This window comes from Polypterus senegalus, chromosome 10 (genome assembly GCF_016835505.1).
Source record: "Polypterus senegalus isolate Bchr_013 chromosome 10, ASM1683550v1, whole genome shotgun sequence".
NCBI lineage: Eukaryota > Metazoa > Chordata > Cladistia > Polypteriformes > Polypteridae > Polypterus > Polypterus senegalus.
Window position 1 is genome coordinate 121,065,709 of NC_053163.1, and position 25,565 is coordinate 121,091,273.

At 38.5% G+C, this 25,565-nt stretch overlaps 1 protein-coding gene across 9 annotated transcripts in view; it reads left to right on the forward strand.

The window, feature by feature from the left end:
- htr2cl1 (5-hydroxytryptamine (serotonin) receptor 2C, G protein-coupled-like 1) overlaps window positions 1-25,565 on the forward strand; it is a 740,469-nt gene that overhangs the window by 543,201 nt on the left and 171,703 nt on the right. Inside the window, exon 1 of one of the 9 annotated variants that reach the window (XM_039766489.1) lies at window positions 15,375-15,424. The exons of the other annotated variants lie outside the window; for them this stretch is intronic. The gene's annotated coding sequence lies outside the window, so the exon portion shown is untranslated. Of the gene's footprint in view, window positions 1-15,374; window positions 15,425-25,565 lie in introns of those variants that run through there. 9 annotated transcript variants of the gene reach the window in all.

Below are 25,565 nucleotides of genomic sequence, written 5' to 3' on the forward strand. Positions count from 1 at the left end.
TCCTTGATATTAACAAGTATTTTTAACATCATGTCAATATGCAATGCTGCACAGAGATGAATAACATGTCTACTGATGTTTTATAAAAAGACCAAAACAAGCCTTACACAAGAGTAAATGAGTGATAGACGCATGTTTGCAGTACTTAAATTAAATTGTTACGGTCTCCATTTTTGCCTTTCATCCACACTACCCCAGCATTTTCACACACTGAAAGCAGAGACTTTTGAAAATGCTCTCCAGAGCTGTATACTTCAAAAAATACAGCCTCAGGGTTATAGTATGGATGGGCAAAAAGGCATAAATTTCAAAAAACAGACTCTAGTCGTAATCTGATTGGTTCATCCTTACTATGTGGCCCTTCCCTAATTGGATTCTGCTCATTACAATGTCTCATTCCATGATTGGTCACTCATCACGGAAGAAAAACATATTTCAAAATAGTGGACATAGAAGAGTTGCTTTCCACGCTGCTTGTTGTGCTGCTTAACTATATGCATCTAAATTATATGTTACACTGTTTGAACATTGCATATATGCACAAAAAGAAAATACCTTACTGCTCGCAACAGTTTTACAATAAATCCTGTTGCATTACCATCCCTTAAAGGATTTTTCACCAATGTGTGTATGCCAGGTGTAGGCGAATGTCTGTGTCATGTATTTTTGGTTGTTTTAGTGTGGATGGAGATACTTTTGAAAAATGATGTGAAAACATTAGTATGAAGAGAGATTGTTTTTGTTTAAAAACACAGTTTGTAAATGAAAACATAGCATTGTCGACATAAGCTTTAGAAGACACAGCTGGAAGAACATACTGAGAGAGTGACTGTTCCAACACTGGAATCTTGATCGAATGCACAGATTATTGTTATTGACACACCTTAATACAAATGTAACAGTCTTTTAGATGAGAAACCATGCATATGCATCCCTCTAATCACCCATCCATTCATCTTGCTATCTGTATTCTGTGCCCACCTTTTCCATTACTGGCACCCTCTTCACAATTTGAACTTGTGGATCATTTAAGATGACAGATGCCGGTTGTCATGCATTTACTCTATGCTTATTGCCCTATGATGTAATGCCATCAATTGTTTATGTTACGCATATCTTGCCTTGGTATGGGTCCAAGGTGTCCTTATTTTTACTTTATTATGTAGAATTTACCAAAATGCCTCTAATAACATACACTTACCAATTTGTGGTCAGGTACTGTATTTCAGCACTCCCACATTTCTACATTTATAACCTCAGACAGCTAAATAAAGTGAAAGATCAGGCAGGAGAGAGTTACGCTTCTCATTAATTATGTATTATAGAAAAAATAATAGACCAAGGGCAAATGTGAGTACAATAGCTTATAGTTACATTCAATTCTTGCTAGTCAGCTTATCATCTGCCTAGGCCCAGGCAGTCTACCTGTCTTAACATGGCTGCTGAGACAGAGTTGTGTTCTCTTAATGGAAGAATGAAAAGAGGGAGTTTGTCTTTGTAAGCCTCTCTCTTCATTGTCCCTTTGCAGATCCTGAAAAACACACACCTTTGTGGGCCATTCACCAATGGAATAGCTCGGGCACAGCCCCTTCCCAGTTCATCCAGTGTGGGTGTAACATTAACTAATGAAACAGCTCATACAAGCTCAAACCCTGATTCTAGCATTTTCTGTAGTTCCACATGAACAAGAAAAAAAGGAAACACTTGAACCAGAAACCTGCCCCAGAAAGTGTTTTCCTCATCAATGAAACTCGGGGGGTAGAAATCTCATTTATCCAGCTTGGTGACTCTTTTAACATCACAAATAAACACATAAAAAATACTTATCAATTTATGTAAAAGATATTCCTCATTTTACATTCTCTACGTGTCACAAGGCAGTATTTCCTTTTCTTTGTAGAAATAGTACACCCTAATCTGTAAACCCTATTAAAGGCTAATGTGTTTGTACTGTCTAGGTCTTAATTCAATATAATTGGCCCACTGCCTTGCTGCATTGTCTTACTCTATTAAGTACTCCTTTTTTTGGAGAGCACTTACCTCACATGAGGTGCTCCTTTCTCCAAGAGACTGAAATTATGCAAACTGAGTTCATTTCATGTCCTTTGAGTACATAGCTTCCTGGCCCTGTATTTAGAAAGTGTCATTTTTCATTATTCCAAGCCCTTCCAATTTCAAACAACCTCAATTGTGAGTTGTTCAATTCAGGCAGAAGAAGCCCCAAACTGAATGCCATGCACACTCACATAAAACACAGACAAATGTACACATTAATTCATATTGGGTCAATTTGGAATCACCAATTACCTTAAATGGCATGACTCTGGGATGAGAAATCCCACATAAACACATAGAGAACATGTAGATGTGACACATTCATAATGGAACACGAATCACTGCAGCTGTGAGACAGCAATGTTACCAGTTTACCTTAATAAGCATTTATTTATTCACTAATTTTATGACCACTCTTATTTCAATAAAGTATCACAGGTGTAAACTGATAGCATTTGATGCAATACAGGAACTGAATATAATGTATATATTCCAGTACATCTTAAACTCTTTATTTTCTGTGTTCTATTTTTCACTTTAAGTCATGTTTCTGGTGCAGAATTTGTGGTATTTGGTATTGTCTATTTTAAAAGCTGCATCATACCTAGACTTTGGCCTCCCAAAGTTTAATTAAGGAAGTCTGAAATGTTATGCTATGGCCGCTATTGATTTTTTTTTTCTATAACAGGGTCTCTGTAAGACATGGGCTACTCTTGTAGCATAAATCACAATGCTGGAATTAACAATGAATGAAATGGCAGTCCTTCATAATGCACACAGTATTTAACACTCAAACACACACACACTCATGCCAAAGTCACCTCATATATGTGTATTTAGGATGTTGTTAAGTTGTACTTTGAGATAAACCAAGCAAACTGATGGGAGACCAGAGCTGATGCCACGTCTTTGCAGCTAACTGGTAGCACAGGGTCACTAAAAATGGATTTTGCATGGAAGAGAGTGCATTGACATGGCACAAGGCTCCTTTACTGATAAATCCATCTGTCCATTTTTCAATCTGCCTTCTTAAAATGGGGGTGGAAGATTCTTTATTTTATGTAGATACTTTTGTCATGGTGGAGTCCAGGGTGACTCTATTTTCTCTTTCAGACTCTTTACTAGACAGCGTTATGCCCAGCAGCCATGAGATTTCAGAGGTCATCTGGAAGAAAAGGATGTAGTTAGAAAATTGAAGTGAGGGTCAGAACTAAGAGAGCAACTATCAGTAACCAAAGCCAAAAATCGTGAGACAAAATCAAAGTCAGAAGGATTGTAGAGAGTTTAAAAAACAGAGAAACAAAACAAAGACAAAAATTCAAAAAATCTGAAATGTTTTGGAATCTGTGTAGTCAAATAGAGTATACCCTGTGGAAGTTCAGCCCGACTACAAACAGACATCAGGACACACAGAAGTCCAAACACACGGTTTTATTATTTTCTCACGATGCACAGTTCTTTGCACAGCACACACAGTGCACAACCCACTAGCACTATTGCTCTTTTTCTTCTCCTTTCTTTCCTTCTTCTCTGCTGCCCTTACTCCTCCACTCACAAACTCCGTCCTCTGCCTCCCGACTTCAGCTTCGCGAATGTAGTGAGATGGCCCCTTTTATAGTTCATCCAGATGTTCTCCAGGTGCTCCCTGATGACCTTCCTGCAGCATTTCCTGGTGTGGTGGAAGTGCTGCATTGGCACCTGGAAACACTCTGGCAGTACCTGGTTCCTGTTCCAGTAGCACTTCCTGGTGTGGCAGAAGTGATGCAGTCCATTGCTCTGTAACCATCTGGGCGCCCCCTGGCAGTGGCCACGGGCCCCAACAGGGTCGAGCTTCTAAGCTTCAATCCTATGGCCCCAAAGCAAACCAGGGTGGCTGTCCTCTCGTGTCCTGGTGGAGGTATTGTCCCTCTCTCTGTCCTTCCATTCTCCAGGCGTCACAGCTGGGCAGGAGCCCCAGCCGTCTGCCAGAACCCTTAGATGACCTTCTATCCCTTTCACATTGTGATTAACAGGGCCCTGACCTCTGATAATGTGCCAATTCCGGGTTGGTCTTGGCAAAAGTAATCAACAATTCCTCCATCAAAATGACAGCATTAAAATGCCCCAATTCAAAACTAGAAGTATTATTCAATAATAAATTATACCAATGGATTTATTGGGGTAACGAAATCCATTAGAGGAATTACTGATAAACTTACATCAATACAATCTTAATAATAATATGCATACTACCAGGTAGCTCTCTGTCTAAGTATGGTGATTTGGTCTCTGGTCTCATGGGGTCTTCTTCAGCATGGCCTCAAGACGAGACAGCAGCATAACATCTGGACAGATGAAACAGCAGTGACACAAAGAGACAATGTCCTTCTGTTTTCCCCCCATGCTTCCTGGAGGGGGAATGGATACTCTATAATCTCATACATTAGGCTTGCACATTGAACCTGTCCCCTCTTTTCACTCCAGGCTTCCTTCCTGGGAGGAAGGACTTATAGATCAAAAGTGTCCCTGTACTCCCACACTGGTCCACACTCCAGCTCCCCATCATAGATGGTCCAAAGCCCTCAATAGAAAATCTTATCAGTGATCACATACCTAGAACTCTGGGGGGGAGGAAATTACAAAGTCTTACGTCTTGGCCTGCTTCTTTTTTTTAAGCAAAAAATTCAGACTCATCTTTGAATGCCATTTAACAAATAAATATTAAAATGCCAAATATGAATCCCTATTGCACCATAGTAAACACCATTCTTATAATTTTCCCAATACTAAGCAGTAGTATGATTGCTTACCTACAATTTATACACTTGGAGTAGAATCTGTTTAGCTGGGTCACACAGAGATTCAGAGGTGGAAAGTAAATTGGCAACTTTGTAGTATCAGACCAGTGAATTAACTACTAGGCCACACAGACAACTTGCATCAAGCACACCAACAGTGAGCAGACTCTGACCCTGGGACAAGGGGCTACCTTGTCTAACCACTGTGTCACTAAGCTTCTCCAGCCTCTGATGCACTTGTTTCAAATCTAATCTATATTTTAATTCTTGCTCCACTTGTTGAAGTGATTTATTTTGAAAGTAGTCTTCCAGTTATTACTCATGGCCTGTTTAAATTTGTTCAATTCATATTTCCTAAGTGGTTTACTTTCCCCCTAACATGCCCAAATTGAGCTCTTCTTATTTAAACCACTGACGGCGCCCCTCCTACTCAGTAGAACATTTTTTTTCTGATCTGTCAATACTGAATAATACACTTGCATCAGATATGCACCAACCAGCAGCATAAAAAATGAAGGAAAACATATTTCACCTCTAATGTCCTTCCTTTAATGTGTGGTCACAGTCTGTAGACAGAGGAAAAGATTCAAAGTGACATGCCGGTTATAGCCTCCTCAAAAAAGATTTATAATCGTGGCCTGTTTTAATGCTGTGATATTTTATACTAAGTGATATGTTAAAAGAATTGCTCTTTCAATATTAACCTTCACTCCAGGCAACGATGGTGCTTCCAGAGTGTGTGTGTATATGTGTGCTTTCCTTTATGGATTTTCAAGACTGCACATTATCGTCTAACGTGTGGTGCCAGTTAACATGAGATTCTGCGCTAGGTGCTGAAGTAAATGTGTTAATCCACTAGAGGATCGGGCTTTCAATTAATGTGTTCATTATTAATTAGGTTGTTGTTGGTCTGATCAAATGTCTTGTGTAACTGTATGTGGGTGGTGGTGGTGGGAGGTGGGGGTCATTACTAACCACGTCATCAAATCACAGCCTTACAGCAAGCAGCAGGCATCCTCCACAGTGAGCATCAAACATGCTGGGCTTCTCTGAAGTGCTGCTGCAGTCTGGGAGGCCTGACGGCTCTTATGTACAGCCTGACACTCATGTGCAATTGTGCTTTTGTTTTTGTCTTTTAGCCTTTTTCTATTTGCCCAGGTGGCACAGCTCCAGAGTCCTAGGTTGAAATCATTTGTATGAGGAGCTGGTAATTTTTATTGTGTCCTTGTGTGCTTCATGAAACATGCTTAAGATGTGTGTGTTAGGTTGACTAGTGATACACATTTGACTTTGAGTGAATGTGCTGTGAAGTAGATCGGGGTCCCATTCAGGCCTGGATCCTGTCTTCCACCCAGTCCCACTGGCCTAATGTCCAGCCAACTGTTGAAAATTCAGACTTAAAAATTCATTTGCAGGCTAACCAAAATATCAGTACACCTGTATAGGAATACTGAATTTATCTTTGAATATTCTCATACGAACATAACAAAACTGACAAACAGGGGAAGACCTTTAGTTCCATTAGGCTCATTTGTTTAGCTAATCCCTAAGCTGTTCCAGTTTCTCATCCAGATACTTCTGCAAGGTTGTCAACATTTCTGCTTCAGCTACATGGTTATGTAATGTGTTACAGATTTCCACAACTCTTTACATGCTTTTCAGTGTTAAATGCAGTTCCCCTTAATTTCCACTGGTATCTTTGAGTATGTGATTCACCTTTAAGTTGACAGCATTCTGCAGGCTCTACCTAATTTAAAAATCTGACTTTCAATTTTATTACTGGGCAGCAAACATGTAAACTATAAAAACATGGACATGGACACAAACAGATGAGCATGCACAGGGATTGTCCGCAATAGAAATAAAATCCTTTAGTACTTCTTTATATTCCTTGCTTTGCACCCCAATAAATGCAAGTTATGACCAATATACTAACAACCCATCTGTGCTTCACTCACTCAGAATATGGAACCAATGTAGGAAGTATTTTAAGATAGAGAAGCTTTTATCTTTGGCACCTCTGCACGAGAACCACCTTTTCCCACCCTCTCAAACATACAGTATGCAGATTTTAATGCCTGGAAAACATTGGGGATCAAATCACTTAGAGATCTGTACATAGACAATGTCTTTGCATCCTACGAACAATTACACTCCCGTCGATTAGAAACTTTGTTAAACAAAACCTACCCAATTTTCCTCACCTCCCACCTACCTCTATGCTAGAAAAAATATTGCTCAGTCTCGAAGACTCAGACAGCATTTTTGTAATATATAAAACCATTTTACAGTCCCTTCCTTTTAAAGATCCAAGAGAACAGTGTGAAAAGGATCTCACACTCAATATTTCAGAAATGGAGTGGAAAGTAGCAATGCACATAATTCACTCGAGCTCCATATATGCAAAGCATAGAATTATATATTATTATACATAAAATTATATACTGAGCGTGTCTCTCTCGTTTAAAATTGTTCAAAATGTTTTCAGGGCAAGATCCAAACTCTGAATGCTGCAATCGAGGTCCAGCCTCACTGGGTCACGTTTTAGACCTGTGCCAAATTAACATCATTCTGGACCAAAATCTTTAAATGCCTTTCAGACAGCCTTGGTGTCACAATCCCTCCTAATTTGCTAACAACTGTGTTTGGTGGGCTCCCAGATTGGCTTAAAGTGGAGGAGGACAAACAAACTGTAATTGCCTTTACTACACTATTGGCACTTAGACTTATCTTGCTCAATTGGAAGAATCCTAACTCTCTTATTCTAACTCAGTGGGTAACTGATGTTATACTGTATATTATTTGAAACTGGAAAATATCAAATTCGCACTTAGAGGATCTGTACAAAACTTTTTAAAAACCTGGAAGGATCTAATCAATAACATTTTAGAACAAGCATTTAAATTGAGGAAGCAGGATCTCTCCTCTCTTTTAATCCATTTATCTTTATTCATTTATTAATGTATCTATTTACTTATTTTTACTAGTATAAAGTTTTACTCTGCTGGCTTAGCTCTCTTCCTCAGGGGTGGGGGTTGATTGAAAAAAGAAACTTTTTTTTTTTATAAAACTGAAGTTATCTGTATGGAATGTCATTTGATTTTAATCTACTATATATATATATATATATATATATATATATATATATATATATATATATATATATATATATATATATATATATATATAATCCTAAGCCTAAAAGTGCAACGATTTTATGTCATGTTTTTTGGCACGCTTAGAATTGGGCTTATTTTAAAATCTACATATGTATGTTTGGTATTTTAAAGACATTTAACCATGCCTGGGGCCGGAAATAAAGGGCAAAGAGTAGATGACAAAGACAGCTGCGGAACAGGCTTTTAAATGTTCAAAGCGCCGCATGAGATGTAGATCACGTGGCACAGCCGCAGCACCAGCAGCAGCAGCAAGCCAGCAGCTGATCGAGCAAAGAGGAGGTAAAAAAATACTGTATTTGTTTCCTATTGTATCATCATTTTAGAGGGGGTTTTGGAGGAGCGAGTGCATCTCCTTGGGCTGCGTTCAACTCCCCTGTTCACAACACAAGCAGCAGAGACGCAAAGTGGCTGGCACGTAGGGCAGGCCAGGGGGGGTGGCGAGCCAAGTGAGCAGGGGGTAAGCCCCCTAGTAAAATCATTAAAATAAAAAAAAAATCTGGATCAGGTCCCCACTTTGTCTCCTTTGCTCAAGACTCAACAGGTTTAATTCTCTGAGTCTGTTAGAGTAGGACATGTCTTTAAGAACAGTAGAGCACTTTAAAACACTGCTGAAAACGCATTACTTTAACATGGCCTTTTCATAACTTCACCTTAACTTAAAAATGATACTCTGTATGTTCAGTTCATCATAATAACTATTCATAGTGGCTCTAAAATCCGTACTGACCCCTGCTCTCTCTTCTGTTTCTTTTTCCATTTTTTTTGTGGTAGCGGCCTGTGCCACCACCTACTCAAAGCATCATGATGCTCCGACATTGATGGACTAAAAGCCAGAAGTCTGCATGACAATCATCATCAAGTCCTTCCGTGAGAACCCTAAATCCAAAGAGGACTGTTTCATTTATGTTAGGTAGAATGCCCAGAGGGGACTGGGCAGTCTCATGGTCTGGAGTCCCTACAGATTTTATTTTTTTCTCCAGCTGTCTGGAGTTTTTTTTTTTTTGTTTTTTCTGTCCACCCTGGCCATCGGACCTTACTCTTATTCTATGTTAATTAATGTTGACTTTTTTTATTTTCTAACTGTGTCTTTTATTCTTCTATTCTTCATTATGTAAAGCACTTTGAGCTACATTTTTTGTATGAAAATGTGCTATATAAATAAATGTTGTTGTTGTTGTTAAGTCTTGGAATTCACTTGGTTGCTCTTGTCTTTCTTGTACCATGGTGACAAGAACTGCACACAGTACTCCAGATGTAGTCTCACAAGTGCTCAATACATTCTGAGCATAACGCCCCTTGTTTTATATTCACAATATTAATGAAGGAACCTAACATTTTATTTTGATTTTTTGCTTCTGCACATTGCTTAGGTGATAAAAAAAATGTCACATAAAACACATAAAACCTCCAATTTCTTTTCAGAAGTTTCTTAGTTTAGGATAGTGTCTCCAATCTTGTTTTTATAACTTACCTTCCTTGTGTCTGTTTCCCAGCACTTAAGCTTGTTCAAGTCTTTCTGAACTCCGATATGTAATATCATCTACAAATGTCACAGGTTTACAAACTATACCGGAATCAATGTCATTAGTGCAAAACAGAAAAGGTAATGGTCCAAGGACAGACCCCTAAGAGACTCCACTGATGAGCTCACTCCACGTGGAACATTTTCCACTCATCTGTACTCTTTGTCTCCTGCCAGTTAACCAACTTGAGACCCAGATGTGTAGGTTACCTCTGATGCCTTCAGCTCCTAGATTTAAAATTAATCTTTGTTGTTGGACAACTGTATCAAAGGCATTTTGCATGTCTTAAATAAATTATGCTTCATGCTTTGCTTTAATCAGCTACAGCAGTTTTCTGTTCAAAAATAATCTAAAAGCTTGTTTTGGCAAGATCTTCCTCTCATAACCCCTTGGTAGCTTATTTAGTATATTATTTTCATACAGGTACGTTTCTAATTTATTTTATATTATACTGTAGTTTCCATAATTTTGCATGGCACAAATTAAGACTTACTGGTTTTTAATTACTAGAGTCCTTTTTGTCTCCCTTCTTGAAGATTGGTGTCACACTGGCATCTTTCCAGTTCTCTGGTACTTCTTTCTCAAGTGACTGTCTAATAAGGGTTTATTATTGACACCTTTCAGTTTTTTCAATACTACGGGTAAAATTCCATCATGTCCGGTGCATTATAAGACTTGAATCACATCTAAATCTTTGATTTTAAAAATCTATGAACTTGGACCTTGTATGTACTTCTTCATGGGCATTCCATTTGTTTCTTGTTTACAAAGACTTGGGTGAATTATTTCTTCAGTTTGTTTGCTATTTCATATTGGTTTTCAGAATATACTAATTTTGAGCCCGGATCAGAGGGTCTCTATAGTGACACTATTTATTATTTATAATTCCTTAATTTTTTATTTCCAATTTTATATTTTCTAAATTCTTCCTCATCTCCATGAAGTTTGCTTTTAACAAAATTATAAATATTTATTTTGGCAAACATTTCGGGGTTTTCAAAGACTGTTCACTGTGATCACTGTTGCTTAAAGAACCGATAACTTCTGTTTTACTACTCTCTCTTTATTGCTTGAAAAGATGAGATCTAGACAGGCATCGCCACATACTGGGCTGGAATCAAACTGGGTGAGAAAACAGTCATTTGTCATCAGCCCCAATTCAGTTTTTTCTGTATTTCTGGTAGGCACTTTCCAAATCAATGTAAAGTTAAAATCACCCATCAGCACAACATTGTCTTTCTTGCACATATGTCTTTTATGATTAAATAATCTACTATTGCCTGAAATATCAGAATCTAGCCGTCTGTAGCAAACTCCAAAAATCAAACCTCTGTCTTTCTTCCTCACAATTCTTCTTACTAATCTCCCTCATTGTGGCATAATAAGAAATACTGAAGTTGACAAAGCTTCAAATAAAATACAGTAGAGTATAATTGCCATTATTTTCAGTTTCCTCCGGATGTCTCTTGGAATGGAATTTTATACTTAAACCATTTATTAGCCATAAGTGATTGCCAACTTCGGCTGCTGTTCCTTTCACTCCAATTCCAATCAGAAGGCACTTTGAGCTTCTCTGTACCAAGCAACACAAATGAACAGAAGCTCAAAAGCATGCCTTTTGGTGGACTGGTGTCCCATCAATTTCTGCTTCCTGTCTGGCACCTGATGCTACCCAGTCAGGCCCCCAAAAAGTTTGATCATAGATGGACAAATGAATACATGCTGAGGATGACCTAGTGGACCGTAAATAACAAGGCTGCTTGTTCAGGCCCTATCATCATCCACTCCTCACTCAGAGGAAGTCAGGTAACCTCCCAGAGCTCAGTTTGCTGAAATATGGAATCAGCTGTACAGTGCAGTTGACACATTAATAACAGAGTCAGCTAAATAAATAAATGTAAACAGGCAGATAGTGCTGTTTTTATAACTTGGATCATTGGCTTGGTCATTTGGCTCACTAACAGATTTGTGAGAGAAATGGCACATGTCAGACTAAAGGAGTGTATCTCCATTGTAAGAGCTATGAGATTAAGCATGCTGGGAGTTGATAATTTAGTATTACAGCAGCAATAAATCTGACATAATACATAGTTTAGTGTTTCTGGTGTGTGGAGGGTATTTTAGGGAACTTGGTGCCTGTAGACAAAATTATTTATCACTGTCTCTTTGCTGAGCACTCCATACCAATATTGCTTTAAAGTCAGACACAAGGGATTGATATGGCAAACCTGCCATTACACACACTAATGATGGCCCCTGATAATGAAATAATTGAGAAAGCCAGATGATCACGTGCATGGGTCATATTTTATTAGGTTTGTAATCAGGGACATCAGCCTTGTTCTCTGACTTCCAGATCTGCAGCACTCTAATTCAATGGTTACGGAAGCTGCCTTCCAGCTCCAGTGACTTTGGTTGACCCCCTCCTTTGTCACTGTATGCATGTTTTACACCATAGTTCACAACAAATCAACTGTGAATGAACATATTGACATATACTGTATATGCTGCACATTTTCTAACCCACTCATCCAGTACTGGGTCACTGAGAGTCAATGCCTATCCTTGCAACATTGCGCTCAAAAGGGAGTCAGCTCTTTTTGTGTCCTTGTCCATCTCACACTTACAAAGGGGGTTAGTTTCAAAGTGCCAAGTAACCTGACATGCATGTCTTTGGGATGTGGGAGAAAAACCAGCATTGACGCGAGAATAACATGCAAACTAACTCTATACAGACCATGTTTGCCACGTCTTACAACTCTCTCTTACCACCCACTCTTACCACTCTTTTTTTACTTGTTGTCGTTGCTCATCAGGTTTTCAATGATGCACACTTAGCTGCATATGCTTTACTTCTGTTAACAACAAAGTGATTCTAATTATTTCACTAAAGACTTACACTTTCAACTTTTATATTTAAACTCTTGCTAATCAAAGTGAGATGCTAAAAAAAAAACAGTCTCAATAACATCTCTCACACTTCAAAAAGAAGATGGGTGCAAAACAGATTGCTTTCCTACTGCCACCTTATACTTGCTTTTCAAGTACGATAGGTGCCAAAATACAGATAAAGAAAATTATTTCAAAAATATATACAGTAATCCCTCACTATATCGTGATTCGACTTTCGCGGCTTTACTCTATCGCGGATTTTAAATGTAAGCACATCTAAATATATATCACGGATTTTTCGCTGGTTCGCCGCTTTCTGCGGACAATGGGTCTTTTAATTTAGGTTACATGCTTCCTCAGTTTGATTGCCCAGTTGATTTCATACAAGGGATGCTATTGGCGGATGGCTTAGAAGCTACCCAATCAGAGCATGTATTACATACAGTATTAACTAAAACTCCTCAATGCTATAAGATATGCTTCCCGCGTGGCGCTTGTTTTGTTTGCTTCTCTCTGTCTCTCTCACTCTCTCTGCCTGATGGAGGGGGTGTGAGCAGAGGGCTGTTTACACAGTGGCTGTTTGCCTAGAAGATAGGACGCTCCTCTACGAAATGCCGCTTTATCGCCGTGCTTCTGTATACTTAAAAGCACGTATTGATTTTTGATTGTTTGCTTTTCTTAGCGAGCGCTCTCTCTGACATTATCTGCTCTTCACGGTGCTCCTTTGAAGATAAGATATGTTTGCATTCTTTTAATTGTGAGAAAGAACTGCCATCACTGTCTTGTAATGAAGCACAGTTTAAACGTTTGACTAAAGGGTGTTATTTCATGTCTAGAGGGCTCTAATAATGTTAATAGTGTGGGAGAGTTTATAAGGGCTTAAAATATATAAAAATAACCATACAAACATATGGTTTCTACTTCGCGGATTTTCACCTATCGCGGGGGTGGGGGGGTGTCTGGAACGCACTTGCCTCCATGGTGCTACATACGGTAGCAGGTAGTCACTGAAGCCTCTTCAGTTTCCTTTATATTAAGCTGACTACTCATGTGGAGTAACAATGTGGAAACTCATTGGTTGAACCCATTACCACTGCACCAACTTTACAACTTTCAAAATTTTGTCAATCATAAAATGGCCTCCATCTGCACCTAAATAGACTAAAAGTGAGGAAAGAACTCAAATATGAGGTGAAAGTTACACAATTAGCTGCCACTTCAATCTCTTGTTCTTTATTCAAGTACGATAGTCTGATATACTGTATTAACTTAAAACCCCCAGGCCAGCTATGGTAGTGTAGTGGTTAGCATAAATGCTTATCAACCAGGAAGCATGTGTTCAATTCCAATGTAAGATCAACAAATTTCTCTTTAATAACAAATGTCCACAAATGTATCTTCCATTAGTCCACAACAAGTCTGGTACTCTTTCCCATGATACACACTTAGCTGTGTAAATATCATTTGAATAAGCCTCATTCTACACTCACGGCTCAATGACTTCCAAAATCGCAATGTGATTCTCGTTCGCTCAAAACAAAAGTAGACCATCCACATTTATCAGCACAATCATGATATTCACAGTGAGCAGCCACCAGAACCAATCATCAAGAATATCTCTTATAGTTCAAAAAGCAGAGTAGACCACAATACGTGCAGATGGAGTACTTGAGATGTTAAGTATGAAGCTGATGGGATCATTGATGTACTACAGTAGAACTTCAAAGGGTTTACAGTGTCATTTAATTGTCATAAATTTGAAATCCTTCTTCTAACCCTACTTATCCAGAAACCGTGATTCAGAGAAGATGGAGTGTATCAACACAAGTAATGGGAACAAGGAACAATCACTGAACAAGGCACCAGCCATTCCTAATGAGGACACACACATCACAGAACAATTTAGCATCAACAGTTCAAGGAACCTGCATGTCTATGGACTGTGAGAAGAAACCAAAGAATCTGGAGAAAATCGACACAGGGAAAACATTCAAATTCCACAAAGGGCACAACCAGTACTTGAAACTCACCACTGAATGGATTTCAAAATCCTGCTGCTACCAAAATAGCCTTTCCTTTTCCTCTCTGCCTCTCTCCTCTCCGACACTGTTGGTTGCCTCAATGGCGCTCCATTGTGTATCAGTCAACTAAATATAAAGAAGCCTCTTTAGTTTCCTTTATATTCAATTGACTGCTCAAGTGGAGTAACAATGTGGAAACTTATTGTTTGAACCCTATCTGACAAGCGTGTCTAATTCATCCATTGTGTGCCTTTTCTCCTTATACTGTATATGTACACTCCCAAGATCCACTCTGTTGTGATAGTGGGGCTGTTGCAGTAGTTCCTGTCGCCTAGTGGTCAAAATACTGTAAAAATGGCTGGCCACATTGTGACCCTGAAAGTCATGGGTTCAAACCCCTCTTCTGACACTTGATGGTTAATTCCTTTATCATTTTAGTCTAATGCCTCTTACTGTATTTGATTGATATGAGGAAAATAACTCCTCAATGAGGTTCAGAAAGGGAGAATATGGTGGAATGTCTACAACAGAGAAAGTTTGGTGTTCCAGGAAGCAAACATCAACGTCTCCTGCCCCATAAAATGTTACATTGACAAGTGTGTCTAAATCATCCATTATGTGCATTTTCCGCTTATAACAGTACTGTATATGTACACTCCAAAGGTACAACCTGTTGCGATAGTGGGCTTGTAGCAGCAGTCACTGTAGCCTAGTGGTCAAGTTACTCTAAATAGTTGGCCATGTACATTATGACCCTGGAGGTCATGGGTTCAATCCCATCTTCTGACACTTATGGTCAATCTTTTTTTTTTACTTCAGTCTAATGTCTCTTACTGTATTTGATTGATATCAGGAAAAGAACTCCTCAATGAGGTTCAGAAAGGGAGAATATGGCAGAACGTCTACAACAGAGAAGGTTGAGTGTTCCAGAAACCAAACCTCAACGTCTGTTGCCCCATGAACGGTTACATTGAAAGGTGTGTGTAATTCATCCATCCCCCATATATATGTATGCATACTCTGACGGTACAATCTATAGTGTGTAGTGCACTAGTGGTAGCTTAGCTGTCACATCACTGCCAATATTTCGATATGTACATTGTAAGCCTGGAGGTCATGGGCTCAGTCCCTCCTCTCGTCACCTTAACATTTTTTTTCTTTAATTCAGTCTCATGCCTCTAACTGTAAACATGATACAATTTTCACATTGGATAGCATTGGTAGAGAAGTGTGGAGAAAAGATCTGCAGTGTTTCCTCAGTGGAGCTCTGTGTTAAGTTTGCTGATTTCCAAATGTAAGCATTATCTACCTTAACATTATGAAAATATAACATGAGAGCTGATCATGAAAATTGTGCTTAGATGTGAAACAGTACATGATGTGTTGAGCAGGAGGTGTTTAAGGGATTAGTGCAGAGAGCAAACTGCTGGATGTGCGTTAAGGGATTTGTGCTACTGGCTTAGGAAACAGACCACTGAGCTCTAACTATTGACAATTGTGTGTCGATATGCAGGACCAGTGAGTGTGCAAATAAGAACAACTACAACATCCGAACCAACAGTTCAGAAAAAGCTACAGCCATGCAGAGACATCCAGGAAATAAATCCAGAAAAAATATATGTAAAGTTTACATAAAAAGGAAACACATTTTAAGTTAAAAGGTATGTGAGTCTCTTGTCTTTGCTTACCCTCCTCTGCTCTTCAAGACCTCAAGAAGTGACTCCTCCTGGACTTGAACCTGTGGGATGAGATTGCATAAATCACTGAGAATCAATGACCACTTCCCTCTACACCACCTGACCTGGACACCATGATTTTTCACTATTTCTCCATATCTATTAAGTATATTTAATGTCATTCGAAGAGAAGCACAACACACATCAAACCACAAAGTACATGTCACAGTTTTCATGTCACATTTTTATAACAGTCCAGGATCACAGAGATTCTATTGAAAATCCAAGTGATACAAGTGTAGTCTTTAGTTACCTAGTGTCCAAAAGATTACATTTGTATGATGAAACGTCATACTTGCTCCACAAATGACAATATGCAATTCCTGATAGAACATGCCCTTACTTATTTATAATATAGGCAATCTCCATAAAACGTTTCCCATTCATTCTCCATGGAAGTGCACTACCGATGCAATCTATTTTCTGCCACTTCCGTTTCGGGGGGCGCTGTTCTGCGCTTTTCGCCGTTCTGCCTGCAGTGTCTGCTTTCATAAACGTGCTGCTGCGGCTTTTTTTTATTTTTTAAGTAAATCGTGAAGTTTAACATGTAGATCGCACGGTTATTTCTGTTGATTGATTCATGATTTCATTATTTATAGATAATACTGTTAACAAGTGGTCGCTATTTTTGCTTGTTGTATACAGTCTATCTAGCGCCTTTCACATTTATCGCCACTCTCACTGCCCGCTTGCCTGCGTGCAAGCGTGTGTTGATTGATATATGATTTAATGTATTTCTTTTTGACATAATTCTCCGAGTTGTAAAATACTTATACATTATATATAAAACGAAACTACTATATAGTTAATAGAGTTATCTATCTGTCTAGTGCCTTCTCTGTCTGCCTATTATATAGTGCCTTTCCTGTTAATATTGTTGTACAGTGCCTTCTCTGTCTGTCTAGTGTCTTTCAAATCTATCTGTACTCTCACTGCCTGCTTGCCTACCTGCAGCGTCTGATGAATTATTGCAGAGATTTAAAAAAAAATTATATTTGTGTGATACTGTTATCTGTCCGTTGCCTTGTCTGTCTGCTATTATACCGTGAATTCCCTGTCTGCCTATTATATAGTGCCTTCCCTATCTATTTATTTATGTAGTGCCTTTCACATGTGAATGTACTCTTACTGCCTGCTTGCCTTTCTGCATCATCTGTCATATAGTGACTTTCACATCTATCTATCATATAGCACCTTTCACATCTATTTATCTGTATGTCTGTCTATTTTTTTTCTCCTGAGTTTTATCTTCTATTACACAGTGCCTTCCCAGTATCTCTGTCTACTGGCTTCTCTGTCTGTGTATTATTCAGTGCTGTCTGACAGTGAATGTCTTACATAACTTAAAAATAAGAACAGTTATAAGGGCACTTGTTCATGTTAATGGCAGTTTCAACTTTTAAATATTTTAAAAAGAGCATCCCACATTTATTATACAGTGACTCTCCTATTTGTTTGTTGGTCTATCTAGTGCCTTTCAGATCTACATGTACTCTAATGGTCCTCTTGCTTTCCTGTAGTGTCTGTTGAATAATAAACAGGCTGAAGCATTTTTTATTTATTTTATTTACATAAATTTTAGAAGTAAATAATTAAATAAATGCACAATAAAACTAATATATTGCTAATGCTGATATCTGTCTGTCTGGTGCTTTCTCTTTCTGTTTTCTTATATAGTGCCTTTGCTGGCTGCCCATTATACTGTGAATTCCTTCTCTATCTGTCTATGTAGTAAAAATAGTATTACTTTTTGGCTTCCCTGTCTGCTTTGTATATAGTGCCTTTCCTATCTATGTCATATATATATATATATATATATATATATATATATAATGCCTTTCATGTCTATCTACCTATCTAGTGGCTTCCCTGCCTGTATATTATTTACTGTATACCCTGTTTTTTCTGACAGTTTTGCATCTGTTATACGGTGCCTTCCATATTTATCTGTCTGTCTAGTACTTTTCACATCTACTTGTACTCTCATTATCTCCTTGCTTTCCTAAAAGTATCTGTTGATTAATAAAAAGGCTGTACCATTTTTCATTTAGTAGTGCTTTCTCTGTCTGTCGTTTATACAGTGAACTCCTTGTCTATCTACTGTATATAGTAATAGTAATTTTATTATTATATAGCAGCTTCCCTATCTGCCGATCATATAGTGCCTTTCCTTCCTATCTATTTATCTATCCCCTTAGCTGTTTTTTTTATATCTATTATACAGTGCCTTCCCTGATTATTTACATTTTATTTATAGTGACTTCTCTATATGTCTGTCTATTATGCAGTGATCTGTCTGTCTGTGTTTTATGGATTTTAAAAATAACAGTTATAAAGACACTTGTTCATGTTAATTGCAGTCTCAATTGTTAAAAATAATATTTTAAAAGGAGCATCCCACATGAAAATACAACGATCTGACTGACTGACTGACAGTGCATACCACTTTATATGGTTAAAAAGAAAAAAATAATAACACTTTCTCCCCAGTGGGGAATCGAACTCGGGTCTCTGAGGAGCAACGGGCCTGCTGTGTACTGATTGGCTGAACAGTCTGTGTCAACTATCCGTGACTGGCCCCTGCGTTTTCATTCCTTAAATTAAACAACATAAAAAAAAAACCTCATCCATATTTGTCATTCCCCCATGACACTCCTTTTTAGGTTTTCTTTGTCTCATTTGATTAAGCTTTTTTTTCCAGTCAAGGCTTATGTGTTATATGTTCTTCATTACCTCATTATAGGCTTCACCAATCCACATTTATGTGTACACTCCTGATATTCAAATTGAGAAACTATAAGAACAAATCATCACCAACATCTCTCATTGTTCAAAAAGCACAGCAAAGTGCAATATGTTCAGATGAAACACCTGTGACGTTAAGTGTCACGCTGCTGGAATCCATGTTGTATTACAGTACAACTTGGTAAACATTACAGCTTTATTTAATTGTCATTTATTAGAAGACAATATTTCAGCAGTTGATCAAGAAATAGAATTCTTATAACCTTCTTCCATCCTCCTCTGCATGATTTTTATTTCTTCAGTGATTACTTTCACAACTCCATGTTCACAAACAAACCAGTGGAAAGGGAGCACAGTTGTTAATTCGGGGGCCAGGGTTCAGTTCTTGCATGCTACATGAATATTTAACAAACACAGGAGCTTTTCATTTTTCTTATTAAGGTTGTAATAAAGTAAGATTTTTCCCCAAATTCAAAAGAGAATAAAATTTCATAACATGTTGCTCTTTTCTGGCCTTTCCTCTCATGCACTCTTCTCTCTGGTCACTTCTACAACTGTACAGTCTGTCTCCTATTGAATGACCCCATGCTCTGCCACCATCCATGCCTTCTTCTTCTTCTTCCTCTTTCGGCTGCTCCCGTTAGGGGTTGCAACAGCGGATGATCCTTTTTCATATCGTCCTGTCTTTTGCATTTTGCTCTGTTACACCATCACCTGCATGTCCTCTGTCACCACATCCATAAATCTTCTCTCAGGCCTTCCTCTACTCCTCTTGCCTGACTGCTCTATCTTTAACATCCTTTTCTTAATATACCCAGCATCTCTCCTCAGCACATGTCCAAACAAACGCAATCTCGCCTCTCTAAGTTTGTCTCCCAACCGTCCAACCTGAGCAGACCCTCTAATGTACTTCTTTCTAATCCTGTCCATCTTTGTCACACCCAATGCAAATCTTAGCATTTTTAACTCTGCCACCACCAGCTGTCTCCTTTTTTTTAGTCAGTGCCACCATCTCCAACCAATATAATGTAGCTGGTCTCAGTACCATCCTGTAGATCTTCCCTTTTACTCTTGCTGATATTCGTCTGTCATAAATTACTCCTGACACTCTTCTCCACCCATTCTTCTGTGCCTGCACTCTCTTCTTCACCTCTCTTCCACAATCCCCATTACTCTGTACTGTTGATCCCATGTATTTTAACTCATTCACCTTCGCCAATTCTACTCCCTGCATCCTCACCATTCCTCTGACCGCCCTGTAATTTACACACATGTATTCTGTCTTGTTCCTATTGACCTTCATTCCTCTCCTCTCTAGAGCATATCTTCACCTCTCTAGGGTCTCTTCAACCTGCTCCCTACTCTCACTACAGATCATAATGTCATCAGCAAACATCATAGTCCACGGGGACTCCTGTCTAATCTCGTCTGCAATTTGCAATTGAGAAAGGGCTCAGAGCTGATCCCTGATGTAATCCCACCTCCATCTTGAATGCATCAGTCACTCCTACTGCAGACTTCACCACTGTCACACTTCTCTCGTACATATCCTGTACAACTCTTACATACTTCTCTGCCACTCCCGACTTCCTCATACAGTACCACAGCTCCTCTTGAGGCACCCTGTCATATGCTTTCTCCAGGTCCACAAAGACACAATGCACCTCTTTCTGGCCTTCTCTAAACTTCTCCATCAACACCCTCAGAGCAAACATTGCATCTGTGTTGCTCTTTCCTGGCATGAAACCATACTGCTGCTCACTAATCGTCACCTCACTTCTTAACTTAGCTTCCACTACTGTTTCCCATAACTTCATGCTGTGGCTCATCAATTTTATCCTCCTGTAGTCACTGCAGCCCTGCACACCCCCCTTATTCTTATGCCCAGAGGGGACTGGGCGGTCTCATGGTCTGGAATCCCTGCAGATTTTGGTTTTTTTCTCCAGTCGTCTGCAGTTTTTTGGTTTTTTTTTGTCCACCCTGGCCATCGGACCTTACTTATTTTATGTTAATTAATGTTGACTTATTTTATTTTCTTACTGTGTCTTTTATTTTTCTATTCTTCATTTTGTAAAGCACTTTGAGCTACATTTTTTTGTATGAAAATGTGCTATATAAATAAATGTTGTTGTTGTTGTTATTCTTAAAAATCGGTACCAGTACACTTCTTATGCCACCATCCATACCTCATGAATGTAATCTTTAGGTAAGTCATTAATTTACAAATGTTTCCTGAAATCAATCCTTATCCCTGCTTATCCATTATAGAAATGCAGAGAAACTGGAGTCTATCCCAGAACGTCTTGTGCACAAGAAACAATCCCTGGAAAGGGCACCAGCCACACAGACATCAAGGGACAATTTAGCATTAACAATCCAAGTAAAATGCTCATCTGTGGACTGTGAGAGGAAATCAGACCACCTGAAGAAAAACCACACAGGGAAAACATGGACACTGCACAAAGGGTGCACCCGTTATGTGAATCTCACCACTGAACCGATTCCAAAATCTCATGGTTACAAAAGTGGCATGCTCTTTAATTATCTCCACACTCCTCCACCCAATCAGCAGTCACTAAGAGTTCTTAAGTTGGACACCTCTTGCGCCCACAGAAGTTGGCAAACAGTCATCACCAGACTAAGCATATTAAAGTAACGTCATTACATTTTCTCAAGATTTGAAAAGCTAAGATTTACAATTGAAATGATATCATTTCCAGAATAAAATGCATGTGTATGATAACACATAGAGTACACTGTCTCTGAACATTATTCTGCAGTGCTGCTCGATCCACACTCTTTTACAGTTCTTTCTGACTGCTTACACTTGATTTCTGAAACTACAGCTCATTTTATCCAAACTCTATACACAATACCCATAAACACTCACACAATCCAAAACAAGTCAGACATCTCATGTAAAGCAAACACTTCATTCAAAACCATACTAACTCTTCTAAAAATGGTAGTTTTATATCAAAACATCACATGAATCGATAATTCTAAACACCATCTACAGACTGATTGGAAAATGCAAAACAATGTAATCCATTTTGTTTTTCAGTGTGCAATGAAATTGTTGATATTCACATTTAATTCTGCTGGTTATGGATTAAATACAAGCTGCCTCTCACCCTTTCAGAGTCTTTTTGCACTTCTGAAAAACGCAAATTTACCCATCTTTGTGTCTTTTTTGTGAAATGTGCCATATCTAAATCTACAGGTACTCAAGTATTGCACTGCAGAGGCCACAGGTACTGTACCCATCTTCATTTCCAATGTATTACATTATGCCAGTCACGGTAAAATGCGACACATTAGAAGACACATGTTAACCTGCTTCTCTCATGTTTAAGCTAGTGTTGCCTGCATCTCATTTGAGACCCTTTGTCTCCTTTAATGAGACCTTCCTCTTGCTCCGTGTCTCTGCCTTCTCCTCTACTCCCTCAATTGCCTCCATGGTGCTCTATTGGGTAGAAGGTAGGCACAGAAGCTTCATCACTTGCCTTTTTATTCAGTTCACTGCTCAGGTTGAATAACAATGTGGAAACTCATTGGTTGAACCGTGCCTGACAGGTATGTTAAATTCCTCCATTGTGTGGCTTTGCCCAATGTATATGTTACAGGCCAAACCCAATTTTAGGACAAAATTTGCATATGAATATATATGTAGAGGTTTACATTTTAAATTTAGCTTCGCAAACACTGAAAAATGAAAATATCAGACTATTACAAATGGGCCTTCTTCAGGGACCAACTAATAGGTTACCACCTAAAGATGTTCTGCAGCAATTAAAGTAAATTAAGCTTTTCAAATTGAAGCAAACAATCTGCACAGATGTTTCAACTTCTGTTACTGCATTATTACACCTTCTGACATACTGCTTGACAATATTACATTGGCAGTAGTGTATATACACACTCTAAAGGAACTATCTGTTATGTATAGTGCAGCAGTGGTAGCTTTGTGTTCACATTATACATATTTGGCCATGTACATTGTGGGCCTGGTGGTTTGTTGCCACCATTATGTATTTGTTTGTTTTCAGTCTAATGCTTCTTACTGTAAATATAATATCATTATCACATTGAATGGCACTGGTAGAGAAGTGGGTAGAAAAGCTCCACAGTGTTTGTTATGTGGCGCTCTGTGCTATGTTGCTGATTTCCAAATGTAGGTGTTATCTAACACAGCATTAAGAAAAGGTGATATGAGAGTTCATCATACTTTGTACTTAGTGATTGAAATCTGTGCAATCAGACCTGAATGGTACCAATCAGAAAGCATCATCGCACTAATGCAATATTATTTGAAAACGAGCAGTATCAGATCGGGTCTACATTTTGTCATTTATTACTAAAACATGAAAAACGCGTTTACACAGATCAGTGTTTCCCAGCCTCGGTCCTGGGGACACACTGTGGCTGCAGGTTTTTGTTCCAACCAGCTTCTGTTTTTAATTGGACTCCTGGGCTAATTAAGTGAATTGTTATTTCCTAAGTTCTGTGTTTTGGGAACAATATAGAAATTAGAAAACTAAGTTTGGTATAAAAAAAAAAAAAAATTATATATTAAAATGTACCAAGTAGTTATATGGGAATAGTGTTTTTTTTCTTTTTAACAATATTTTCATTCTACTTTTCTAGTTGTTCTAATTGTTTAATTAATCCATTATTTACCAAATAATGGGTTTGATGCTAAAATAGTTGCAGCCTTTGATTATTCAGTGTTGTTTGCCAGCGTGTCTGCTATGCTCATTTTTAATTGTCATTAATAAGATACAATGAAGGGGAAAAGCTGCACAGAGAAAGGCCAAAATATAATGAAATCAACAAAAGAGAGTTAAGCATTTAAATCTATAGCAAAAGCAGAAATATTTCAAAATGTCTTATAAATGTAAAGATCATTCCTTTCCCAATGTAGAATAAAAGAAAAATAATAGCAGCTAATTAAACAAGATCAGTGTTATCAGGTGTTGTCACTGATTAGGAATCTGGTTGGAACAAAAACTTGCAGCCACAGTGTGCCCCAGGACCAAGGTTGGGAAAGACTGACATAGATTGTTGTAGATACGGAACACACATGAAATGTATGTACTCCAAATAACAATATAATATTTACCCTCTACAACTCCAGGGGGGTATTTTTCGCATGTGGATTACTCGTTTAGCTGGGTGTAATTGTTGATGATTTAACATGATCCTGGATCTGTCGGTTTTTCGAAACTCTTGCTGGATGTGTTGTCAAAGCAGCAGATCCAAATCCTCAAACCTGCTCGGAGCAGGTCTGTTCTATGTAAACAAGGATTATCTCAAACACTTAATCAGTGATGGTGCGTGGAATTCATTCAGTCATGGCTTCACCGTTCATGAATGAGCGACCAATTGATATTGGTGCACAAATTATAAGAAGAGAATGTCATATAGAGAATGGTTTTGCGCAATCGGCAAGATCCTTTATTGCTTCCGGAGGAAATTCTTTTCGAAAGACTTTAGCCGAGGGGGAATATTGTACCTCAAAGATTTATTAGCACCTTATATTCAAACTAGGCAAAGTCGGGCTCCCACAACCACACAGACAATATGCATTGCTTTGAGGTTTTTTGCAAGGTTTTTTTATGTACTGTTGGCAATGTGGAGAATCTAAAAAGTGCAGTTTGCCAGGCAATCTGTAAAGTCTGTTTGTCTCTGAAATATTTCCTTTGGGTTTTCATAGTGTTTCCTGGGCACCTTTGTGTGCAGACAATAAAAGAGGCGTTTCATGCCATTACAGGTAGTTAATAGACAGGCAAAAACACCCACAGTTCCATAAAGAATCTCACAATCAGCCTAACATTCTCATTACCCAGGATTTCCAAATGTGATTGGGGCACATAGGACTGATCAGAGTGGAGTTTGATCAAACGTGATTTGGAAAATGTACCTCTCCTCCTGATGAATAATCAGACAGTGTCTTCTTCAAATATTTGACTTTTGTCAATATCTTGTTGGTCAGACACAGGTTCTAGGAATTATGACATTCCCTGCAACTGACCCAACAAAAAAGAGGGCTATTTGGAACATACCTATAGGACACATTGCGGACAAATATATGCAATGCCCATCCTTTACCTGAAATGAAGTGACCACTGCATCCTGCCACTGGTTCTGAGGAGGAACTTCCCCTGGAATGCCCTCAAAAACAGGGCGATGGGCATTTTGCTGGAGAGCCAACTCTTCTGCAGGGGTTAGGTTAGGTGTGGACCTCCACCTGTTTTTTTGCTTATCTGCCTTCTTATTATTATTATAACACCTTCTTAAGGTGTTTTGCAATGGGTGTTTATAGAATTCCTTCTGCACACCACTGATTATAAAATCAGTCATTTGAAGGTTTATGGAGATTCTGTCAGCTTGAATGAGTCTGGACATTCTCACCTGACCCCATCGATATGAAATTGTTTTCACCCACCCAGCTACTGCTCACCAGATTCTTTGTGTATCACACCATTCTCTGTAAACTCTATGGTCAAAGTCACTTAGATTACACATTTTGCCCATTCCAATATCTAGTTGAACTACAACTAAACATTCTGACCATGTCTGCAAGCTTATACAAAGTGAGCTGCATCTACATGATAATCTGTTATAAGAGGCAAGC